Genomic DNA, 21926 nt, shown 5'->3' on the forward strand with positions numbered 1-21926 from the left:
CTAAACCATAAACCATAAACCCTAAACCCTAAACTCTAAACCCTAAACCCGACACCTTTGAGATAGGGAGGGGGCGGAATGTCGTGTGAGTTATGGCTCATTGGTGGCAATTTATGAATTTATATAGAACGACAACAAAAAAAAATACCGAACATATAAATCTGAGTTCACTATTGAAACCCTTCAGTAAAAGCCAACATGTCAAATGAAAAGCCCAACTATTTCAACAAAAACAAAAAAAATATGAAAAATTAAATCAAACAACACAAAAAGAGAAGTGAAAAAAGGAATAAACCAATGAATCAATCAAAATAGAATGCTCACCAGCCTGAGAAGGCAACTGAGTTTGCTGCTTCTGCTGCTGAGCCGCCGCAGCTGAACCCTGCGTCTCCGTCGGCGCCAGCCACTAGTTCGCCACCGTTCATCGATGGTGCGTTCGACTTCGCATTCTCCGCAAGTCTCGACGAGGCGCTGTTCCCGGCGAGATTCGCTAGAGAGATGGATTGCCGTGTCAGGTCTGGTGGCTTGTGTGTTTATTCGCTAGCAAGGCCTAAATGAAATAACTTATATCCCCCATTGGATGAAAATCTCTATGATTGGGTTGGGTCTGGGAGACACTTCACTCACAATCTTATTTCTTATTCATCTTTTCTTCTCCTCACGTGTGTTTTGTTTCTCTAATTCTTCCAATCAAATTTTAGTCTCAGGTGTCTTCTCCAATAATCCCAACGAACGAGTGTCAAGACTAGCCTCGCAGGTTAATCAATGGATAGAAAAAAGCACAGAATCATGATGGTCTCTGATTTTTCTATCCCAACTTTGGTGGCGTCGAGAACCACATCTATTATCTCTCTCAGTGCTTACTCAAGCCAGGCCACAAGGTCATAATCACATTCTCTATAATTCAATCAATTTGTTAGTTAATGATTTTCTGCTTATGCTGTTAATTTCTTTTTCGTAATTTCTATGAATTAAAAGAAAAATATATGATACAACTATTATCGAATTTAGGTAGTGGTTGTAACTCATGCATATGGAAACCGATCTGGGGTTAGATACATGACTGGTGGTTTGAAAGTTTACTATGTTTCGTGGAGGCCTTTTGTTATGCAGAATTCATTCCCAACCCTATTCCCTCACTCCCCATTATTAGAACCATTCTCATTCGAGAAAGAATCACTATTGTCCATGGACATCAAGCATTTTCCACTCTCTGTCATGAAGCTCTCATGCATTCTAGAACCATGGGGTACAGGGTTGTATTCACGGATCATTCTCTCTGTGGATTTTCGGATGCTGGAAGCATACATATGAACAAGGTCTTGCAGTTTACATTGGCTGATGTGAGTCAGGCCATATGTGTTTCGCATACGAGCAAGGAGAATACAGTGCTGCGGTCGGGACTGCCTCCGGAGAAGGTTTTTGTTATACCTAATGCTGTGGACACTGCAATGTTCAAGCCAGCGGTGGTGCAGCCGAGCCGCTCAGAGATTGTTATTGTTGTTATTAGCCGGTTGGTTTATCACAAGGGAGCAGATTTGCTTGTTGAAGTCATTCAAGATGTATTCCGTCTGCATCCCAATGTGAGTAGATGATTGAAAAAAAAAGGAAAAATATTTTTTGTTTTTCTTGCATGACATATTTTGAGTGTAATTCCATGCTAAGGTCCCTTGTGGGAATGGTTTGACCTTTCTCTGCCGTACTTCAAATTGCAATGTTTTTGTTTGGTTCAATTTCTCTATGGTTTTTGCCCTATTGCTCTGTATAAGTTATATTGCTTTTGTGTAAAAGTCTAAATGCTGCTTTTCAAAGCTGTAGTGGGATGTTAAATATATGAAGTACCTATAGAACCTCTTTGAGAGGCCACAACACTCCCAAGGAGTTTGCACATTGCTTTCTAATGATAATTGGAATTGTAGATTCTTTTCATTGTTGGAGGTGATGGACCTAAGTGTGTGTGGTTGGAGGAGATGAGAGAAAAACATTCTCTTTAAGATCGAGTTAAAATGTTGGGAGCTGTGCCACATGCACAAGTCTGATCTGTTCTAATATCAGGACAGATCTTCTTAAACAGGTTCAGCTTCGTTATATTTTCCTCCTTTTAAACCCCAAGCCCTAAGCCCTAAGCCCCAAGCCCCAAGCCCCAAGCCCGAAGCCCCAAGCCCCAAAGCCCCAAAGCCCCAAAGCCCCAACCCCTAACCCCTAACCCCTAACCCCAATCCCCTAGCCCCAAGCCCCAAGCCCCAAGCCCAAAGCCCCAAGCCTTAAGCCCATAAATCCTAAATCCTAAACTCTAAACCCCTAAACCCCTAATCCCAAACCACTAAACCCAAAAACCCTAAACCCCTAAAGCCATAAAACCCCTAAAACCCTAAAACCCCAAAAATCCTAAACCCTAACCCCCTAACCCCATAACCATAACCCCTAAAATTCTAACCCCCTAAACCCTAACCCCTAAACCCTAAACCCGAAACCCTAAACCCCTAAACCCTAAACCCTAAACCCTAAACCCCTAAGCTCCTAAGCCCCTAAGCCCCTAAGCCCCTACGCCCATAGACCCATAGACCCTAGACCCTAGACTCTAGACCCTAGAAACTAGACCCTAGACCCTAGACCCTAAACCCGAGACCTTTGAGATAGGGAGGGGGCGGAATGCCGTGCTAGCTATGGCTCATTGGCGGCAATTTATGAATTTATATAGAACGGCAACCAAAAAAAAAAACACTGAACATATAAATCTGAGTTCACTATTGAAACCCATCAATAAAAGCCAACATGTCAAATGAAAAGCCCAACAGTTTCAACAAAAACAAAAAAAATATGAAAAATTAAATCAAACAACACAAAAAGAGAAGTGAAAAAAGGAATAAATCAATGAATCAATCAAAATAGAATGCTCACCAGCCTGAGAAGGCAACTGAGTTTGCTGCTTCTACTGCTGAGCCGCCGCAGCGAACCCTTCTCAGGTGGAGACGCCGGTGCCGCCGCGGTGATTTTCTGTGAAGGGTCCTCGGCATCGTCATCTAACAAATGGAAAGTGTTCGCCGTCGCCATTTTTGGAAAGCCGGTGCGACGTGAAGTGCGACGAAGCATACCAGAGAGAAGTGTCAATGTCGTCGGTGCGATAGGGTGCTACGGCGAAGAAGGAATGCCGGCGCAGTTCGGAGTGCAACGGAGCAGATCAAAGAGAGAGTGAGAGGAAGCAGGCCAGAGAGAGAAAAGGAGCCTTGTGGTTTACCTTTTCTTTTCCTTTTTCTTTATTCCTAAAATTTGTGAGGCTGACACCTGGATGAAAGTTCCACAGCAAATATACAAGTAGGAGAGGAGATTAAGTTAAACACCCTCATTTTTCACCCTAGATCTCCGCAGCCTCACCTTCTTCCTCTGCCTCCAACCGCTGCTTCTCCTCTTTTCTAAGGTTCCCTGCTTCTCCGCCAGCGCCAGCCACTAGTTCGTCGCCGTTCATCGACGGTGCGTTCGACTTCGCGTTCTCCGCAAGTCTCGACGAGGCGCTGTTCCCGGCGAGATTCGCTAGAGAAATGGATCGCCGTGTCAGGTCTGGTGGCTCGTGTGTTTATTCGCTAGCAAGGCCCAAATGAAATAAATTATATCCCCCGTTGGATGAAAAACTCTATGATTGGATTGGGTCTGGGAGATACTTCACTCACAATCTTATATCTTATTCATCTTCTTTTCTCTTCACGTGTGTTTTGTTTCTCTAATTCTCCCAATCAAATTTTAGTCTCAGGAGTTGGTGCGCGAAATTGTGAACAATACTTTTTCACAACTCAAATAATCCCCGGTAATGGCTCCAAGAACTTGGTGCGCCTAATACCATGGCATTACACAACTTCGCACAACTAACCAGCAAGTGTACTGGGTCGTCCAAGTAATAAAACCTTACGTGAGTAAGGGTCGATCCCACGGAGATTGTTAGTATTGAAGCAAGCTATGGTCATCTTGTAAATCTTAGTCAGGCAGACTCAAATGTATATGATGATGATAAACGAAAATAACAGAAGAGGTAAAGATAGAGATACTTATGTATATCATTGGTGTATGAGCTTCAGACAAGTGTATGAAGATGCCTTCCCTTCCGTCTCTCTGCTTTCCTACAGTCTTCATCCAATCCTTCTTACTCCTTTCCATGGCAAACTTGTGTAGGGTCTCATGTTGTCAGCAGCTACCTCCCATCCGCGCAGTGAAAGCTAATGCAGAGCACTCTGTCACAGTGCCGCCAATCACCGGTTTGGTTCCCTCCCCTACCGGAATAGAATCACTCTTTTGCGTCTGTCACTAACGCCCAGTAGGTTACAGGTTTGAAGCACGTCACAGTCATTCAGTCATTGAATCCTACTCAGAACACCACAGACAAGGTTAGACCTTCGGATTCTCTTGAATGCCGCCATCAGTTCTTGCCTATACCACGAAGACTCTGATCTCATGGAATGGCTGGCTCGTTTGTCAGACGAGCACCGGTTGTCAGGCGATCAACCATGCATCATGCAATCAGAAATCCAAGAGATATTCACTAAAGCCTTGAATGCTTGTAGAACAAGAATGGTTGTCAGTCATCTTGTTCATAGGTTGAAGAACAAGTGATATCTTAGATAAAGAACAAGCGGAGTTGAATGGAAGAACAATAGTAATTGCATTAATACTCGAGGTACAGCAGAGCTCCACACCCTTAATCTATGGTGTGTAGAAACTCCACCGTTGAAAATACATAGAACAAAGGTTAGGCATGGCCGAATGGCCAGCCTCCCAAAGGTCTAAGATAGCATAAAACAAAGATAGCTACTTAGATGTCGTCTCTCCGACTCTCCGACTCTCTGACTCTCTGACTCCTGACTCTATAGTAGAAGGTCCTACTTATAGAAAACTATTACATAGATGAGTAAATGACATAAAAATCACTTCCGGGCCCACTTGGTGTGTGCTTGGGCTGAGCAATCAAGGAAATTCGTGTAGAGACCCTTTCTGGAGTTAAACGCCAGCTCCCATGCCAGTTTGGGCGTTTAACTCCAACTTTTATTCCTGTTCCGGCGTTTAACGCTGGAATTTCTGAGGCCGGATTGCTTCTCGGGTTTGGGCCATCAAATCTTGGATAAAGTATGGACTATTATATATTGCTGGAAAGCCCTGGATGTCTACTTTCCAACGCCGTTGAGAGCGCGCCAATTGGGCTTCTGTAGCTCCAGAAAATCCACTTCGAGTGCAGGGAGGTCAGAATCCAACAGCATCTGCAGTCCTTTTTGGTCTCTGAATCAGATTTTTGCTCAAGTCCCTCAATTTCAGCCAGAAATACCTGAAATCACAGAAAAACACACAAACTCATAGTAAAGTCCAGAAAAGTGAATTTTAAATAAAAACTAATAAAAATATACTAAAATCTAACTAAAAGATATCAAAAACATACTAAAAACAATGCCAAAAAGTATACAAATTATCCGCTCATCACAACACCAAACTTAAATTGTTGCTTGTCCTCAAGCAACTGAAAATCAAATAAGATAAAAAGAAGAGAATATGCAATGAATTCCAAAAACATCTGTGAAGATCAGTATTAATTAGATGAGCGGGGCTTTTAACTTTTTGCTTCTGAACAGTTTTGGCATCTCAATCTCTCTTTGAAATCCAGAATGGTTGGCTTCTTTAGGAACTCAGAGTCCAGATAGTGTTAATGATTCTCCTAGTGAAGTATGATGATTCTTGAACATAGCTATTTATTGAGTCTTGGCTGTGGCCCAAAGCACTCTGTCTTCCAGTATTACCACCGGATACATACATGCCACAGACACATAATTGGGTGAACCTTTTCAGATTGTGACTCAGCTTTGCTAAAGTCCCCAATTAGAGGTGTCCAGGGTTCTTAAGCACACTCTTATTACCTTGGATCACAACTCTTATTCTTCTTTCTTTTTTTTTTTTTTTTTTTTTTTTTTTCGATTTTTTTTTTTTTTTTTTTTTGAATAGCTTTTTCTTGCTTCAAGAATCATTTTATTGATTTTCAGATCCTCAGTAACATGTCTCCTTTTTCATCATTCTTTCAAGAGCCAACATTCATGAACCACAAATTCAAGATACATATGCACTGTTTAAGCATACATTCAGAGAACAAAAATATTGCCACCACATCAAAATAATTAAACTATTATAAAATTCAAAATTCATGCAATTCTTCCTTTTTCAATTAAGCACATTTTTATTCAAGAAAGGTGATGGATTCATAGGACATTCATAACTTTAAGGCATAGACACTAAGACACTAATGATCATAAGACACAAACATGGATAACATAAAGCATAGAATTCGAAAAACAGAGAGATAAAGAACAAGGAAATCAAGGAATGGGTCCACCTTAGTGATGGCGGCTCTTCCTTGCTTTTGAAGGTCCTATGGAGTGCTTGAGCTCCTCAATGTCTCTTCCTTGTCTTTGTTGTTCCTCCCTCATGATTCTTGATCTTCTCTAATCTCATGAAGGATGATGGAGTGTTCTTGGTGCTCCACCCTAGTTGTCCCATGTTGGAACTCAATTCTCCTAGGGAGGTGTTAAGTTGCTCCCAATAGTTGTATGGAGGAAAATGCATCCCTTGAGGTGTCTCAGGGATCTCATGATGAGAGGGCTCCCTGTGTACTCCATCCTTTGTTTAGTGATGGGCTTGTCCTCATCAATGGGGGTGTCTCCCTCTATGTCAACTCCAACTGAATAACAGAGGTGACAAATGAGGTGAGGAAAGGCTAATCTTGCCAAAGTGGAGGTCTTGTCCGCCACTTTATAGAGTTCTTGAGCTATAACCTCATGAACTTCTATTTCTTCTCATGATACTATGGATCATGATGGCCCGGTCTATGGTCACTTCGGACCGGTTGCTAGTGGGAATGATTGAGCGTTGTATGAACTCTAACCATCCTCTAGCTACGGGCTTGAGGTCATGCCTTCTTAATTGAACCGGCTTTCCTCTTGAGTCTTGCCTCCATTGTGCGCCCTCTTCACATATGACTGTGAGGACTTGGTCCAACCTTTGATCAAAGTTGACCCTTCTAGTAAGGATGCTCATCTCCTTGCATCATGGGCAAGTTGAACGCCATCCTCACACTCTCCGGACTGAAATCCAAGTATTTCCCCCGAACCATAGTAAGATAATTTTTGGATTCGGGTTCACACTTTGGTCATGGTTCTTGGTGATCCATGCATTGGCATAGAACTCTTGAACCATCAAGATTCCGACTTGTTGAATGGGGTTGGTAAGTACTTCCCTCTCTTCGGATCTCATGGCGGATCTCCGGATATTCACCCTTTTGAGTGAAAAAGGGACTTCGGGGATCACCTTCTTCAAGGCCACAACTTCATAGAAGTGGTCTTGATGCACCTTTGAGAGGAATCTATCCATCTCCCATGACTCGGAGGTGGAAGCCTTTGCCTTCCCTTTCCTCTTTTTAGAGGTTTCTCCGGCCTTGGATGCCATAATGGTTATGGAAAAACGAAAAAGCAACGCTTTTACCACACCAAACTTAAAATGTTTGCTCGTCCTCGAGCAAAGAAGAAAGAAGGGAGTAGAAGAAGAAGAAATGAGGAAGAGGGAGATGGAGGTGTATTCGGCCAAAGGGGGAAAAAGTGGTGTTTAGGTTGTGTGGAAATGAAGGGTGTAAAGAGGGGTTTATATAGGAGAGAGGGGGATGAAAGTTCGGTCATTTGAGGGTGGGTTTGGGAGGAAAGTGGTTTGAATTTGAAGTGTGAGGTTGGTGGGGTTTTATGAAGGATGGTGAGTGGTGAAGAGAAAGATGGGATTTGATAGGTGAGGGGTTTTTGGGGAAGAGGTGTTGAGGTGATTGGTGAATGGGGGAAGAAGAGAGAGTGATTGTAGGGTCCTGTGGGGTCCACAGATCCTGTAGTAGGGTCCTGTGGGGTCCACAGATCCTGTAGTGTCAAGGAAAAGGCATCCCTGCACCAATTGGCACCAAAATCCACGTTTTGGGCCAATTCTGGCGTTAAACGCCGGGCTGGTGCCCATTCCTGGCGTTTAACGCCAGGTTTATACCTTTACTGGCGTTTAACGCCAGTTTGGTGCCCCTTTCTGGCGTTAAACGCTCAGAAAGGTGCCAGACTGGGCGTTAAACGCCCATCTGCTAGGCTGACTGGCGTTTGAACGCCAGCAGCATCTTCCTCCAGGGTGTGCTGTTTTTCTTCCTGTTTTTCATTCTGTTTTTGCTTTTTTCATTATTTTTATGACTTCTTATGATCATCAACCTACAAGAAAGATAAAATAACAAAAGAAAATAATTAATTATAAACCATTGGGTTGCCTCCCAACAAGCGCTTCTTTACTGTCACTAGCTTGACAGAGGTCTCTCATGGAGCCTCAGAAATGCTCAGAACCGTGTTGGACCTTCCCAACACCAAACTTAGAGTTTGAATGTGGGGGCTCTGCTTGGCTCTGTTTTGAGAGAAGCTCTTCATGCTTCTTCTCCATGATGATAGAGGGATATCCTTGGGCCTTAAACACCATGGATTCTTCATTCACTTGAATGATCAACTCTCCTCCATCAACATCAATCACAGCCTTTGCTGTGGCTAGGAATGGTCTGCCAAGGATGATGGATTCATCCATGCACTTCCCAGTCTTTAGGACTATGAAATCAGTAGGGATGTAATGGTCTTCAACCTTAACCAGAACATCCTCTACAAGTCCATAGGCTTGTTTTCTTGAGTTGTCTGCCATCTCTAGTGAGATTTTTGCAGCTTGCACCTCAAAGATCCCTAATTTCTCCATTACAGAGAGGGCATGAGGTTCACACTTGACCCTAAGTCACACAAGGCCTTCTTGAAGGTCATGGTGCCTATGGTACAAGGTATAGAAAACTTCCCAGGATCCTGCCTCTTTTGAGGCAGTTTCTGCCTAGACAAGTTATCCAGTTCTTGGTGAGCAAGGGAGGTTCATCTTCCCAAGTCTCATTTCCAAATAACTTGTCATTTAGCTCCATGATTGCTCCAAGGTATTTAGCAACTTGCTCTTCAGTGACATACTCATCCTCTTCAGAGGAAGAATACTCATCAGAGCTCATGAAAGGCAGTAGTAAGTCCAAGGGAATCTCTATGGTCTCAGTTTGAGCCTCAGATTCCCAAGGTTCCTCATTGGGGAACTCACTGGAGGCCAGTGCACGCCCATTGAGGTCTTCCTTAGTGGTGTTCACTGCCTCTTCTTCCTCCCAGAATTCGGCCATATTGATGGCTTTGCACTCTCCTTTTGGATTTTCTTCAGTGTTACTTGGGAGAGTGCTTGGAGGAAGTTCAGTAATTTTCTTGCTCAGCTGACCCACTTGTCCTTCCAAGTTTCTAATGGAGGATCTTGTTTCATTCATGAAACTTTGAGTGGTCTTTATTAGATCAGAGACCATGGTTGCTAAGTCAGAATTATTCTGCTTAGAACTCTCTGTCTGTTGCTGAGAAGATGATGGAAAAGGCTTGCTATTGCTAAGCCTGTTCTTCCACCATTATTATTGAAACCTTGTTGAGGTCTCTCTTGATTCTTCCATGAGAGGTTTGGGTGATTTCTCCATGAAGAATATAGGTATTACCATAGGGTTCTCCTAGGTAATTCACCTCTTCCATGGAAGGGTTCTCAGGATCATAGGCTTCTTCCTCAGATGAAGCATCCTTAGTACTGTTTGGTGCATTTTGCATTCCAGACAGACTTTGAGAAATCAAATGACTTGTTGAGTCAATATTTTGTTCTGAGCCAATATGGCATTCAGAGCATCAATCTCAAGAACTCCTTTCTTCTGACCAGTCCCATTGTTCACAGGATTCCTCTCAGAAGTGTACATGAATTGGTTATTTGCAACCATTTCAATCAGTTCTTGAGCTTCTGCAGGCGTCTTCTTCAAATGAAGAGATCCTCCTGCAGAGCTATCCAAAGACATCTTGGATAGTTCAGAGAGACCATCATAGAAAATACCTATGATGCTCCATTCAGAAAGCATGTCAGATGGACATCTTCTGATTAATTGTTTGTATCTTTCCCAAGCTTCATAGAGGGATTCTCCATCCTTCTGTCTGAAGGTTGGACTTCCACTCTAAGCTTACTCCATCTTTGTGGAGGAAAGAACTTTGCCAAGAGGCATTGACTAGCTTTTCCCAAGAGTCCAGGCTTTCTTTAGGTTGAGAGTCCAACCATATTCTAGCTCTGTCTCTCACAGCAAAAGGGAATAGCATCAGTCTATAGACCTCAGGGTTAACCCCATTAGTCTTGACTGTGTCACAGATTGCAAGAACTCAGCTAAAAACTGATGAGGATCTTCCATTGGAAGTCCATGAAACTTGCAATTCTGTTGCATTAGAGAAACTAATTGAGGCTTAAGCTCAAAGTTGTTTGCTCCAATGGCAGGGATTGAGATGCTTCTCCCATAGAAATCAGGAGTAGGTGCAGTAAAGTCACCAAGCACCTCCTTGCATTGTTGGCATTGTTGTTGTTTTCGGCTGCCATGTCTTCTCCCTTGAAGAATTCGGTCAAGCCCTCTAAAGAGAGTTGTGCTTTGGCTTCTCTTAGCTTTCTCTTCAAGTCCTTTCAGGTTCAGGATCAGCTTCAAACAAGAATGCCTTTGTCTCTGCTTCTGCTCAAAATAGAAAAAGAAGAGAATGTGGAATCCTCTATGTCACAGTATAGAGATTCCTGAATGTCAGAGGAAAAGAGAAATAGTAATAAGAAGGAGAAGGAGAATTCGAATTTAATAGATAAAATTCGAATTGTGCATTTAGAAGGAGTAGTACTCCATAAATAGAAGGATGTGGGAAGGAGGGAAGAGAATTTTCGAAATTCAATTAAAAAAATTTGAAAACATTTTGAAAAATGTTAATTGATTTTCGAAAAATCAAAGTGGAAAAGAGATAAAGTGATTTTTGAAAAAGATTTTGAAATTAGAAATTAAAAAGATTTGATTGAGAACTATTTTGAAAAAGATGTGTAAAAAGATTTAATTGAAAAGTTATGGGTTTAACAAAGATGTGATGAGAAGATATGATTTGAAAACATTTGAAAGATATGATTTGAAAATTGATGACTTGCCTAACAAGAAAGATATGATTGAAACATTTAACCCTCTCAACAAAAGGCAACAATCTTGTGATGTTCAATCAAATCATTAATTGTTGATAAGTATCTTTTAAAAGGAAAGAAATTGAATTTGAAAACATTTGATTGAAAAGATTTGATTTGAAAAAGATTTGATTTGAAAACTAAGAAAATTGATTTTGAAAACAAAATCTTCCCCCTGGCACCATCCTGGCGTTAAACGCCCAGAATGGTATACATTCTGGCGTTTAACGCCCAAAATGCACCCTTTTGGGCGTTAAACGCCCAACCAGGTGCCCTGGCTGGCGTTTAAACGCCAGTCTGCCTTCTTCACTGGGCATTTTTGAATGCTCAGCTTTTTCTGTATAATTCCTCTGCAGTTGGTTCTGAATCTTCAATTCCTTGTATCATTGACTTGAAAAGACTCAAATTAAAAATATTTTTTGGATTTTTCTTATTAATCAAAATGCAACAAGAATCAAATACAATGCATGCAAGACACCAAACTTAGCAGTTTGTGCACTACTGACACTAACAATATGAGAATGCATATGAGACACCAAATACTTCAAGTCAATAGAATTCAAAGATCAAAACAAGAAATATATGCATGAATTCGAAAATTATAACAAAAACATGCATTTGACACTAAACTTAAGATGAGACTCTAGACTCAAACAAGAAACATAAATCTTTTTGGTCTTTTTATGTTTTATAAATTTTTTTGTGTTTTTCGAAAATTAAGTGGAAAAAGGCATCAAATTCTTAATGAGAATTCCAATCAGTGCAATGCTAGTCTAAGACTCCGGTCCAGGAATTAGACATGCTTCACAGCCAGCCAAGCTTCCAAGGAAAGCTTCGGTCCAAAACACTAGACATGACCAAGGTCAGCCAAATCTTAGCAAATCACTGCTCCAAGAGCAAGATTGATACGAAATCAACAAGCTCTTGTGGTGATAAGTTGAAACCTCGGTCCAATCAGGTTAGACATGGCTTCTCAGCCAGCCAGATTTCAACAAATCATCATGAAACTCTAGAATTCACCTTCAAGAATTTCGAAAAAAAATACCTAATCTAAGCAACAAGATGAACCGTCAGTTGTCCAGCCTAAACAATCCCGGGCAATAACACCAAGAACTTGATGTTGCCGGATCTTGGCATCTGATGTTACCACAAGCTTGCTCAAAACATGAACAATCCCCGGCAACGGCGCCAAAAACTTGGTGCGCGAAATTGTGAACAATACTTTTTCACAACTCAAATAATCCCCGGTAATGGCTCCAAGAACTTGGTGCGCCTAATACCATGGCATTACACAACTTCGCACAACTAACCAGCAAGTGTACTGGGTCGTCCAAGTAATAAAACCTTACGTGAGTAAGGGTCGATCCCACGGAGATTGTTAGTATTGAAGCAAGCTATGGTCATCTTGTAAATCTTAGTCAGGCAGACTCAAATGTATATGATGATGATAAACGAAAATAACAGAAGAGTAAAGATAGAGATACTTATGTATATCATTGGTGTATGAGCTTCAGACAAGTGTATGAAGATGCCTTCCCTTCCGTCTCTCTGCTTTCCTACAGTCTTCATCCATCCTTCTTACTCCTTTCCATGGCAAACTTGTGTAGGGTCTCACTGTTGTCAGCAGCTACCTCCCATCCGCGCAGTGAAAGCTAATGCAGAGCACTCTGTCACAGTGCCGCCAATCACCGGTTTGGTTCCCTCCCCTACCGGAATAGAATCACTCTTTTGCGTCTGTCACTAACGCCCAGTAGGTTACAGGTTTGAAGCACGTCACAGTTCAGTCATTGAATCCTACTCAGAACACCACAGACAAGGTTAGACCTTCCGGATTCTCTTGAATGCCGCCATCAGTTCTTGCCTATACCACGAAGACTCTGATCTCATGGAATGGCTGGCTCGTTTGTCAGACGAGCACTCGGTTGTCAGGCGATCAACCATGCATCATGCAATCAGAAATCCAAGAGATATTCACTAAAGCCTTGAATGCTTGTAGAACAAGAATGGTTGTCAGTCATCTTGTTCATAGGTTGAAGAACAAGTGATATCTTAGATAAAGAACAAGCGGAGTTGAATGGAAGAACAATAGTAATTGCATTAATACTCGAGGTACAGCAGAGCTCCACACCCTTAATCTATGGTGTGTAGAAACTCCACCGTTGAAAATACATAAGAACAAAGGTTAGGCATGGCCGAATGGCCAGCCTCCCAAAGGTCTAAGATAGCATAAAACAAAGATAGCTACTTAGATGTCGTCTCTCCGACTCTCCGACTCTCTGACTCTCTGACTCCCTGACTCTCTATAGTAGAAGGTCCTACTTATAGAAAACTATTACATAGATGAGTAAATGACATAAAAATCTACTTCCGGGCCCACTTGGTGTGTGCTTGGGCTGAGCAATCAAGGAAATTCGTGTAGAGACCCTTTCTGGAGTTAAACGCCAGCTCCCATGCCAGTTTGGGCGTTTAACTCCAACTTTTATTCCTGTTCCGGCGTTTAACGCTGGAATTTCTGAGGCCGGATTGCTTCGCGGGTTTGGGCCATCAAATCTTGGATAAAGTATGGACTATTATATATTGCTGGAAAGCCCTGGATGTCTACTTTCCAACGCCGTTGAGAGCGCGCCAATTGGGCTTCTGTAGCTCCAGAAAATCCACTTCGAGTGCAGGGAGGTCAGAATCCAACAGCATCTGCAGTCCTTTTTGGTCTCTGAATCAGATTTTTGCTCAAGTCCCTCAATTTCAGCCAGAAAATACCTGAAATCACAGAAAAACACACAAACTCATAGTAAAGTCCAGAAAAGTGAATTTTAAATAAAAACTAATAAAAATATACTAAAATCTAACTAAAAGATATCAAAAACATACTAAAAACAATGCCAAAAAGTATACAAATTATCCGCTCATCAGGAGTCTTCTCCAATAATCCCAACGAACGAGTGTCAAGACTAGCCTCGGAGGTTAATCAATGGATAGAAAAAAGCACAGAATCATGATGGTCTCTGATTTTTTCTATCCCAACTTTGGTGGCGTCGAGAACCACATCTATTATCTCTCTTAGTGCTTACTCAAGCTAGGCCACAAGGTCATAATCACATTCTCTGTAATTCAATCAATTTGTTAGTAAATGATTTTCTGCTTATGCTGTTAATTTTTTTTAATTTCTATGAATTAAAAGAAAAATATATGATACGAGTATTATCGAATTCAGGTAGTGGTTGTAACTCATGCATATGGAAACCGATATGGGGTTAGATATATGACTGGTGGTTTGAAAGTTTACTATGTTCCGTGGAGGCCTTTTGTTATGCAGAATTCATTCCCAACCCAATTTCCCTCACTCCCCATTATTAGAACCATTCTCATTCGAGAAAGAATCACTATTTTTGATGGACATCAAGCATTTTCCACTCTCTGTCATGAAGCTCTCATGCATTCCAGAACCATGGGGTACAAGGTTGTATTCACAGATCATTCTCTCTATGGATTTTCGGATGCTGGAAGCATACATATGAACAAGGTCTTGGAGTTTACATTGGCTGATGTGAGTCAGGCCATATGTGTTTCGCCTACGAGCAAGGAGAATACAGTGCTGTGGTCAGGACTGCCCCCGGAGAAGGTTTTTGTTATACTTAATGCTGTGGACACTGCAATGTTCAAGCCAGCGGTGGTGCAGCTGAGCCGCTCGGAGATTGTTATTGTTGTTATTAGCCGGTTGGTTTATCGCAAGGGAGCATATTTACTTGTTGAAGTCATTCCAGATGTATGCCGTCTGCATCCCAATGTGAGTAGATGATTGAAAAAAAAAAGGAAAAATATTTTTGGTTTTTCTTGCATCACATATTTTGAGAGTAATTCCATGCTAAGGTCCCTTGTGAGAATGGTTTGACCTTTCTCTACCGTACTTCAAATTGCAATTTTTTTGTTTGGTTCACTTTCTCTATGGTTCTTGCCCTATTGCTCTGTATAAGTTATATTGCTTTTGTGTAAAAGTCTAAATGCTGCTTTTCAAAGTTGTAGTTGGATGTTAAATATGTGAAGTACCTATAGAACCTCTTTGAGAGGCCACAGCATTCCCAAGGAGTTTGCACATTGCTTTCTGATGATAATTGGAATTGTAGGTTCGTTTCATTGTTGGAGGTGATGGACCTAAGCGTGTGTGGTTGGAGGAGATGAGAGAAAAAATTCTCTTCAAGATCGAGTTGAAATTTTGGGAGCTGTGCCACATGCACAAGTCCGATCTGTTCTAATATCAGGACACATCTTCTTAAACAGGTTCAGCTTCCTTATATTTTCTTCCTTTTAAGCCCCAAGCCCCAAGCCCCAAGCCCCAAGCACCTAAACCCCTAAACCCTAAATCCTAAACCCCTAAACACCTAAACCCCTAACCCCAAACCCCTAAACCTTAAATCCTAACCCCCTAAACCCCTAAAACCCATAAACCCCTAAACCCCTAAACCCCTAAAACCCCTAAACCCCTAAACCCTAAACCCCTAACCCCTAACCCCCTAAACCCTAACCCCTAAAACCCAAACCCCTAAACCCCTAAACCCTAAACCCCTAAACACTAAACCCTAAACCTCTAAACCCCTAAGCCCCTAAACCCCTAAGCCCCTAAGCCCCTAAGGCCATAGACCCATAGACCCAAAGACCCTAGACCTTAGACCCTAGACCCTAAACCCTAAACCCGAGACCTTTGAGATAGGAAGGGAGCGGAATACCGTGTGAGCTATGGCTCATTGGTGGCAATTTATGAATTTATATAGAACGTCAACAAAAAAAGACACCGAACATGTAAATCTGAGTTCACTATTGAAACCCATCAATAAAAGCCAACATGTCAAATGAAAAGCCCAACAGTTTCAACAAAAACAAAAAAAAATATGAAAAATTAAATCAAACAACACAAAAAGAGAAGTGAAAAAAAGGAATAAACCAATGAATCAATCAAAATAGAATGCTCACCAGCCTGAGAAGGCAACTGAGTTTGCTGCTTCTGTTGCTGAGCCGCCGCAGCTGAACCCTTCTCGGGTGGAGTCGCCGGTGCCGCCGCGACGATTTTCTGTGAAGGGACCTCGGCGTCGTCATCTAACAAATGGAAAGTGTTCGCCGTCGCCATTTTTGAAAAGCCGGCGCGACATGAAGTGCGACGAAGCAGACCAGAGAGAGAAGTGTCAATGTCGTCGGTGCGGTAGGGTGCTACGGCGAAGAAGGAATGCCGGCGCAGCTCGGAGTGCAACGGAGCAGATCAAAGAGAGAGTGGGAGGAAGCAGGCCAGAGAGAGAAAAGGAGCCCTATGATTTACCTTTTCTTTTCCTTTTTCTTTATTCCTAAAATTTGTGAGGCTGACACCTGGATGAAAGTTCCACAGCAAATATACAAGTAGGAGAGAAGATTAAGTTAAACACCCTCATTTTTCACCCTAGATCTCCGCAGCCTCACCTTCTTACTCTACCTCCAACCGCTGCTTCTCCTCTCTTCTAAGGTTCCCTGCGTCTCCGCCGGCACCAGCCACTAGTTCGCCCCCCTTCATCGACGGTGCGTTCAACTTCGCGTTCTCCGCAAGTCTCGACGAGGCGCTGTTCCCGGCGAGATTCGCTAGAGAGATGGATCGACGTGTCAGGTCTCGTAGCTTGTGTGTTTATTCGCTAGCAAGGCCCAAATGAAATAAATTATATCCCCCGTTGGATGAAAAACTCTATGATTGGGTTGGGTCTGGGAGACACTTCACTCACAATCTTATTTCTTATTCATCTTCTCTTCTCTTCACGTGTGTTTTGTTTCTGTAATTCTCCCAATCAAATTTTAGTCTCAGGCGTCTTCTCCAATAATCCCAATGAACAAGTGTCAAGACTGGCCTCGCAGGTTAATTAATGGATAGAAAAAAGCACAGAATCATGATGATCTCTGATTTTCTCAATCCCAACTTTGGTGGCGTCGAGAACCACATCTATTATCTCTCTCAGTGCTTACTCAAGCTAGGCCACAAGGTCATAATCACATTCTCTGTAATTCAATCAATTTGTTAGTAAATAATTTTCTGCTTATGCTGTTAATTTCTTTTTCGTAATTTCTATGAATTAAAAGAAAAATATATGATACGAGTATTATCGAATTCAGGTAGTGGTTGTAACTCATGCATATGGAAACCGATCTGGGGTTAGATACATGACTGGTTGTTTGAAAGTTTACTATGTTCCGTGGAGGCCTTTTGTTATGCAGAATTTATTCCCAACCCTATTTCTCTCACTCCCCATTATTAGAACCATTCTCATTCGAGAAAGAATCACTATTGTCCATGAACATCAAGCATTTTCCACTCTCTGTCATGAAGCTCTCATGCATTCTAGAACCATGGGGTACAGGGTTGTATTCACGGATCATTCTCTGTATGGATTTTCGGATGCTGGAAGCATACATATGAACAAGGTCTTGCAGTTTACATTGGCTGATGTGAGTCAGGCCATATGTGTTTCGCCTACGAGCAAGGAGAATACAGTGCTGTGGTCGGGGCTGCCCCCGGAGAAGATTTTTGTTATACCTAATGATGTGGACACTGCAATGTTCAAGCCAGCGGTGGTGCAGCCGAGCCGCTCGGAGATTGTTATTGTTGTTATTAGACGGTTGGTTTATCGCAAGGGAGCAGATTTGCTTGTTGAAGTCATTCCAGATGTATGCCGTCTGCATCCCAATGTGAGTTGATGATTGAAAAAAAAAAGGAAAAATATTTTTGATTTTTCTTGCATGACATATTTTGAGTGTAATTCCATGCTAAGGTCCCTTGTGGGAATGGTTTGACCTTTCTATGTCGTACTTTAAATTGCAATGTTTTTGTTTGGTTCAATTTCTCTATGGTTCTTGCCTTATTGCTCTGTATAAGTTATATTGCTTTTGTGTAAAAGTCTAAATGCTACTTTTCAAAGCTGTAGTGGGATGTTAAATATGTGAAGTACCTATAGAACCTCTTTGAGAGGCCACAGCATTCCCAAGGAGTTTGCACATTGCTTTCTGATGAAAATTTAAATTGTAGGTTCATTTCATTGTTGGAGGTGATGGACCTAAGCGTGTGTGGTTGGAGGAGATGAGAGAAAAACATTCTCTTCAAGATCGAGTTGAAATGTTGGGAGCCGTGCCGAATGCACAAGTCCGATCTGTTCTAATATCATGACACATCTTCTTAAACAGGTTCAGCTTCCTTATATTTTCCTCCTTTTAAACCCCAAGCCCCAAGCCCTAACCCCCAACCCCTAACCCCCAACCCCCAAGCCCCATTCCCCATTCCCCAACCCCCAACCCCCAACCCCCAACCCCTAAATTTCTAAAGCCCTAAAGCCCTAAAGCCCTAAGTCCTAAGTCTTAAACCCTAAATCCTAAATCGATTTTTTACAGAGAGGTTTTGGAAATCAATCAAACAGGCTAGATGACCGGTTCCCAATTAATCCGATCAAATCGATCGGTCCAGTCCGATTTTCAGAACCTTGCTCAGTCGTCACCTACATGGAAGAAAGTTGAAACAGATCAACAAATAACAAATTAAACAATATAGTCAAACTCTTCAATATCATAAAAGAATGCTACGCTAACGAAGTACCATCATATATATCAGTTTAAACTTGTGATTATTATAATGGATATAGGTATAATATGGGATTAGAATTGTAAATCAATTAATATAATATCCCTAGCTTAACTGCATTCAGTTTTAGGGTATCTAGTTGGTTAGGAATTGCTATTATTAGAGAACTTGTTATCTACCTTTCCATACTTGTGATCAAGAATTATATTCATCTCAATCTTGGTTAAGAATCATCTTTATCTCAGCCTTACTTGCTTCAAGTCACATACTATTACAATTATGATTATAATTTAATAAAGAGTAATGTAGGGAATCAAAAGAGTATTAGTCAAAAATCAGCCAAATATCTTTAGGAAATTCAAAATCTCTACGAGTTAATATATATGGATGTTTCTTCTGCTAAGTATCAGAATGTTTCTTTTTTATACTAAATGGATGTTCTTTTATATATTTTTCGAATTTTTTTGTATTGCAAATGTGAATGTCTCTATTTCTTTAAAAATTTTAATTTTTTTTTAAATTTTATAGATATTTAATTATTTTTGCTAAAATATAATTAGATGTTTCTTTTGTTAAGTATTAGAATATTTTTTTCATATTAAATGAATGTTTTTTTTATAATTCTGTAATTGTGCAGTTTGCAGTCTCTTTAATCATTAAAACGGCACTTAATATCGCAAAATGCAGAGAGCAACATCTGCAACAAAAAAAACATGAAATAAAAATAAAAAATAAAATTTTATTATTTTCACTTTTTTTATAAAATTTAAAAATACAAAACACTAAAAACAAAATAAAAATAAAAAAGCAAAAGCGCATCCTTAGATTACTATCAATTGAACTCTACAAATCAAAGTCAACATTTTTCCTATACACTTGCTACTTGGATTGAACACAGAACACCTAATCAAGTGTTTAAAGATCAATGAAACTCAATTATTTCATCTTTCTTCAATCTTCTTTGATTCAATTGAAGCATGGCGGCAACTGTGTCGGAGAGTGGTGGCTCCTCCTCGGAATCGGTATTGATATTCATGGGGACAGGCTGCTCCAGCGCCATCCCCTATTCGAGGTGCCTCATCTCTCCCTCCCATCCTCCCTGTCACGTTTGCTTCCAATCGCTCTCTCTCCCTCCCAACCGAAACGTGGAGCGCGTCATCGACGCACTGGAGCTTACAGAGGCGCGTGATGAGGGAATCGAACGCGTTCTTGCGAGTGACGCTGCAGTTGAGGAAAGATAGGGTTTGAAGGAGGTGGTTGAGGAGGGAAGAGGATAAGGTTTTGTCAGTGACGAAGTCGAAGGTGGACTTCATGCTGAAGCAGTTGTCTTAGATGCGCTTATTGAGGGCGTCGCGAAGAGCATGGAAGTCGCCAGCGCTTCTAGTAGCATTGGTGAGAGAGAGAGGTCTGTGTGTGTGATTGTTGGAGGTGGGTAGGTTAATGTGAAAGAGAAGAAGAATGCTTTTATAGGTTTTAATTAGGTTTACTTAATTAATTTAAAATTTTTTAAATTGAATTTAAAAAATTTAAAATTAATTATTAATATAAATTAATGTGGTTTTGTTTAGTTTTTGACTAATAATCTCTTGATTCCTTCCATATACTTTTCCTTTAATAAATATAAAAGGCTTCTATAACAATAATTTCTGTTACTTCCGCATTGAAGTTCAATGCATAGTTATTTCAAATTTCCTTACACAAAATACTATTATTATAGAGAAAGAAGTTGAACTTTTCTTCCAAAAAAGCTTCACTTCTTTCATCTTCTTCTTCTTTCTTTCTTTTTTTTTTTTTTGAAATCAAGAAACAAAATCTTAAGCTACGCAAAGCAACGCTAGAGTCAAACTCATGTTTTGGTATCACAAAAGAGTAAAAGGCTTGAAGAGACCTAATTAATTCTTTATTTGGGAAGCAATTGAAGTGTTTGCATATGGAGTGTATATAGCTTTTATTATGTTTCAAGATCATTGTGTTTTATGCACATGCTTCTCTTTTAGTTGCTGCTAGAGCTCTAAAATTTGCCGCGTTTTAACTAAGAATTTAAAAGAAAAAAGTATGCATTTATATACAATGAAGGCACGTTTCTTTAATCTCCAAAGAAAAATTGATCAATTAGGAGAAGCAGCGTGTATAACACTTTTAAGTTTTAAGTTACATATTTGATTAAAGTATTGGGTAATACTAGGGAGATAAAAAAAAATAAATTCTCTACATACAAGTGTTTTTTTATACAAGTCTTTACAAGTGCACCTCCTTCTTCTTCTTCTTCCTGCACGTCTTCTTCCTCTTCATCTTCTTCTTCTTTTCTTTCGTTTCTTGCCTTCTCTTTCTCCTTCTTCAACCGTTACTGCACGTTTTCACTGCACATTCTTCTTCTTCTTGCTGCACATTCTTCTTCCTCTTCCTCCTCTTCTTCTTCTTTTCTTTCGTTTCTTGCCTTCTCTTTCTCCTTCTTCAACCGTTACTGCACCTTCTTCTTCTCTCTTCTTCTCTTTCTTCTTTTCTTTTCTTCTTCTTTTCTTTTGTTTCTTGCCTTCTCTTTTTCCTTCTTCATTTACGTACTTTTCTCTCTGTTTTCTTTCTTCGTTATTCTCGATTTCTATTATTTTTTGACATCAAGCTCTGAAATCGTTTTTCAAGAAGAAGAAGCAGCAGAAGATGAGAAGGAGAAAGAGAAAGAGTTCTGAATTATGCATAATTTGTACTTCAACGAATTTTGGGTATATTTCTTAAATCCTTTGGGTGTAGTTTTGTAATTCTTTGGGTGTATTTCTGTAATTCTTTGGGTGTATTCCTGTAATCGTTTGGGTGAATTCCTGTAACCGTTTAGGTATATTTCTGTAATCTTTTGAGTGTATTTCTGTAATCGTTTGAGTGTATTTCTGTAATCGTTTGGGTGTATTTCTAAAGTTCCATTATCTTCAAATTTGGCAAGAAACTCGTTTTCATGGAGGAAGAAGAAGAAGAGTCGTTTATAATGCATGGTGAGTAGTGCGCTTTGGAAACAGGAAGTGGTTGAATAACGTGCATTTATTTATTTACTCTTGAATGTGGGAGTGTAATGCGTGTTTTTTGTTGGGCTTGTGCCAACTTGTAAGACTTGTAAGCCAAAAAGACTTGTATGTGTAGCAGGCCTCATAAAAAAACCGCAAGAATTTATCTTATTTAGCATTCATTAATTGTCGCAACAATTAATGAATGCTAAATAAGGTAAGTTATGACTGTTTTTTGCTGATTTTTTTTTTACTACCAA

The 21926-nt window shown here is 40.6% G+C and overlaps 1 non-coding gene and 3 pseudogenes across 1 annotated transcript; all 4 read left to right on the forward strand.

Moving 5' to 3' along the window:
• The first annotated feature begins 765 nt into the window (after nt 1-765).
• Nucleotides 766-2105, forward strand: LOC130950402 (phosphatidylinositol N-acetylglucosaminyltransferase subunit A-like; annotated as a pseudogene).
• A 7878-nt stretch (nt 2106-9983) lies between these two features.
• Nucleotides 9984-10086, forward strand: LOC130953304 (small nucleolar RNA R71). The gene has a single exon (XR_009075475.1). It is a non-coding gene; the product is annotated as a small nucleolar RNA R71 (small nucleolar RNA).
• A 3979-nt stretch (nt 10087-14065) lies between these two features.
• On the forward strand, nt 14066-15403 carry LOC130950403 (phosphatidylinositol N-acetylglucosaminyltransferase subunit A-like; annotated as a pseudogene).
• A 1567-nt stretch (nt 15404-16970) lies between these two features.
• Nucleotides 16971-18313, forward strand: LOC130950404 (phosphatidylinositol N-acetylglucosaminyltransferase subunit A-like; annotated as a pseudogene).
• The last annotated feature ends 3613 nt before the right edge of the window (nt 18314-21926 follow it).

The sequence above is a fragment of the Arachis stenosperma genome, chromosome 9 (assembly GCF_014773155.1).
Source record: "Arachis stenosperma cultivar V10309 chromosome 9, arast.V10309.gnm1.PFL2, whole genome shotgun sequence".
NCBI lineage: Eukaryota > Viridiplantae > Streptophyta > Magnoliopsida > Fabales > Fabaceae > Arachis > Arachis stenosperma.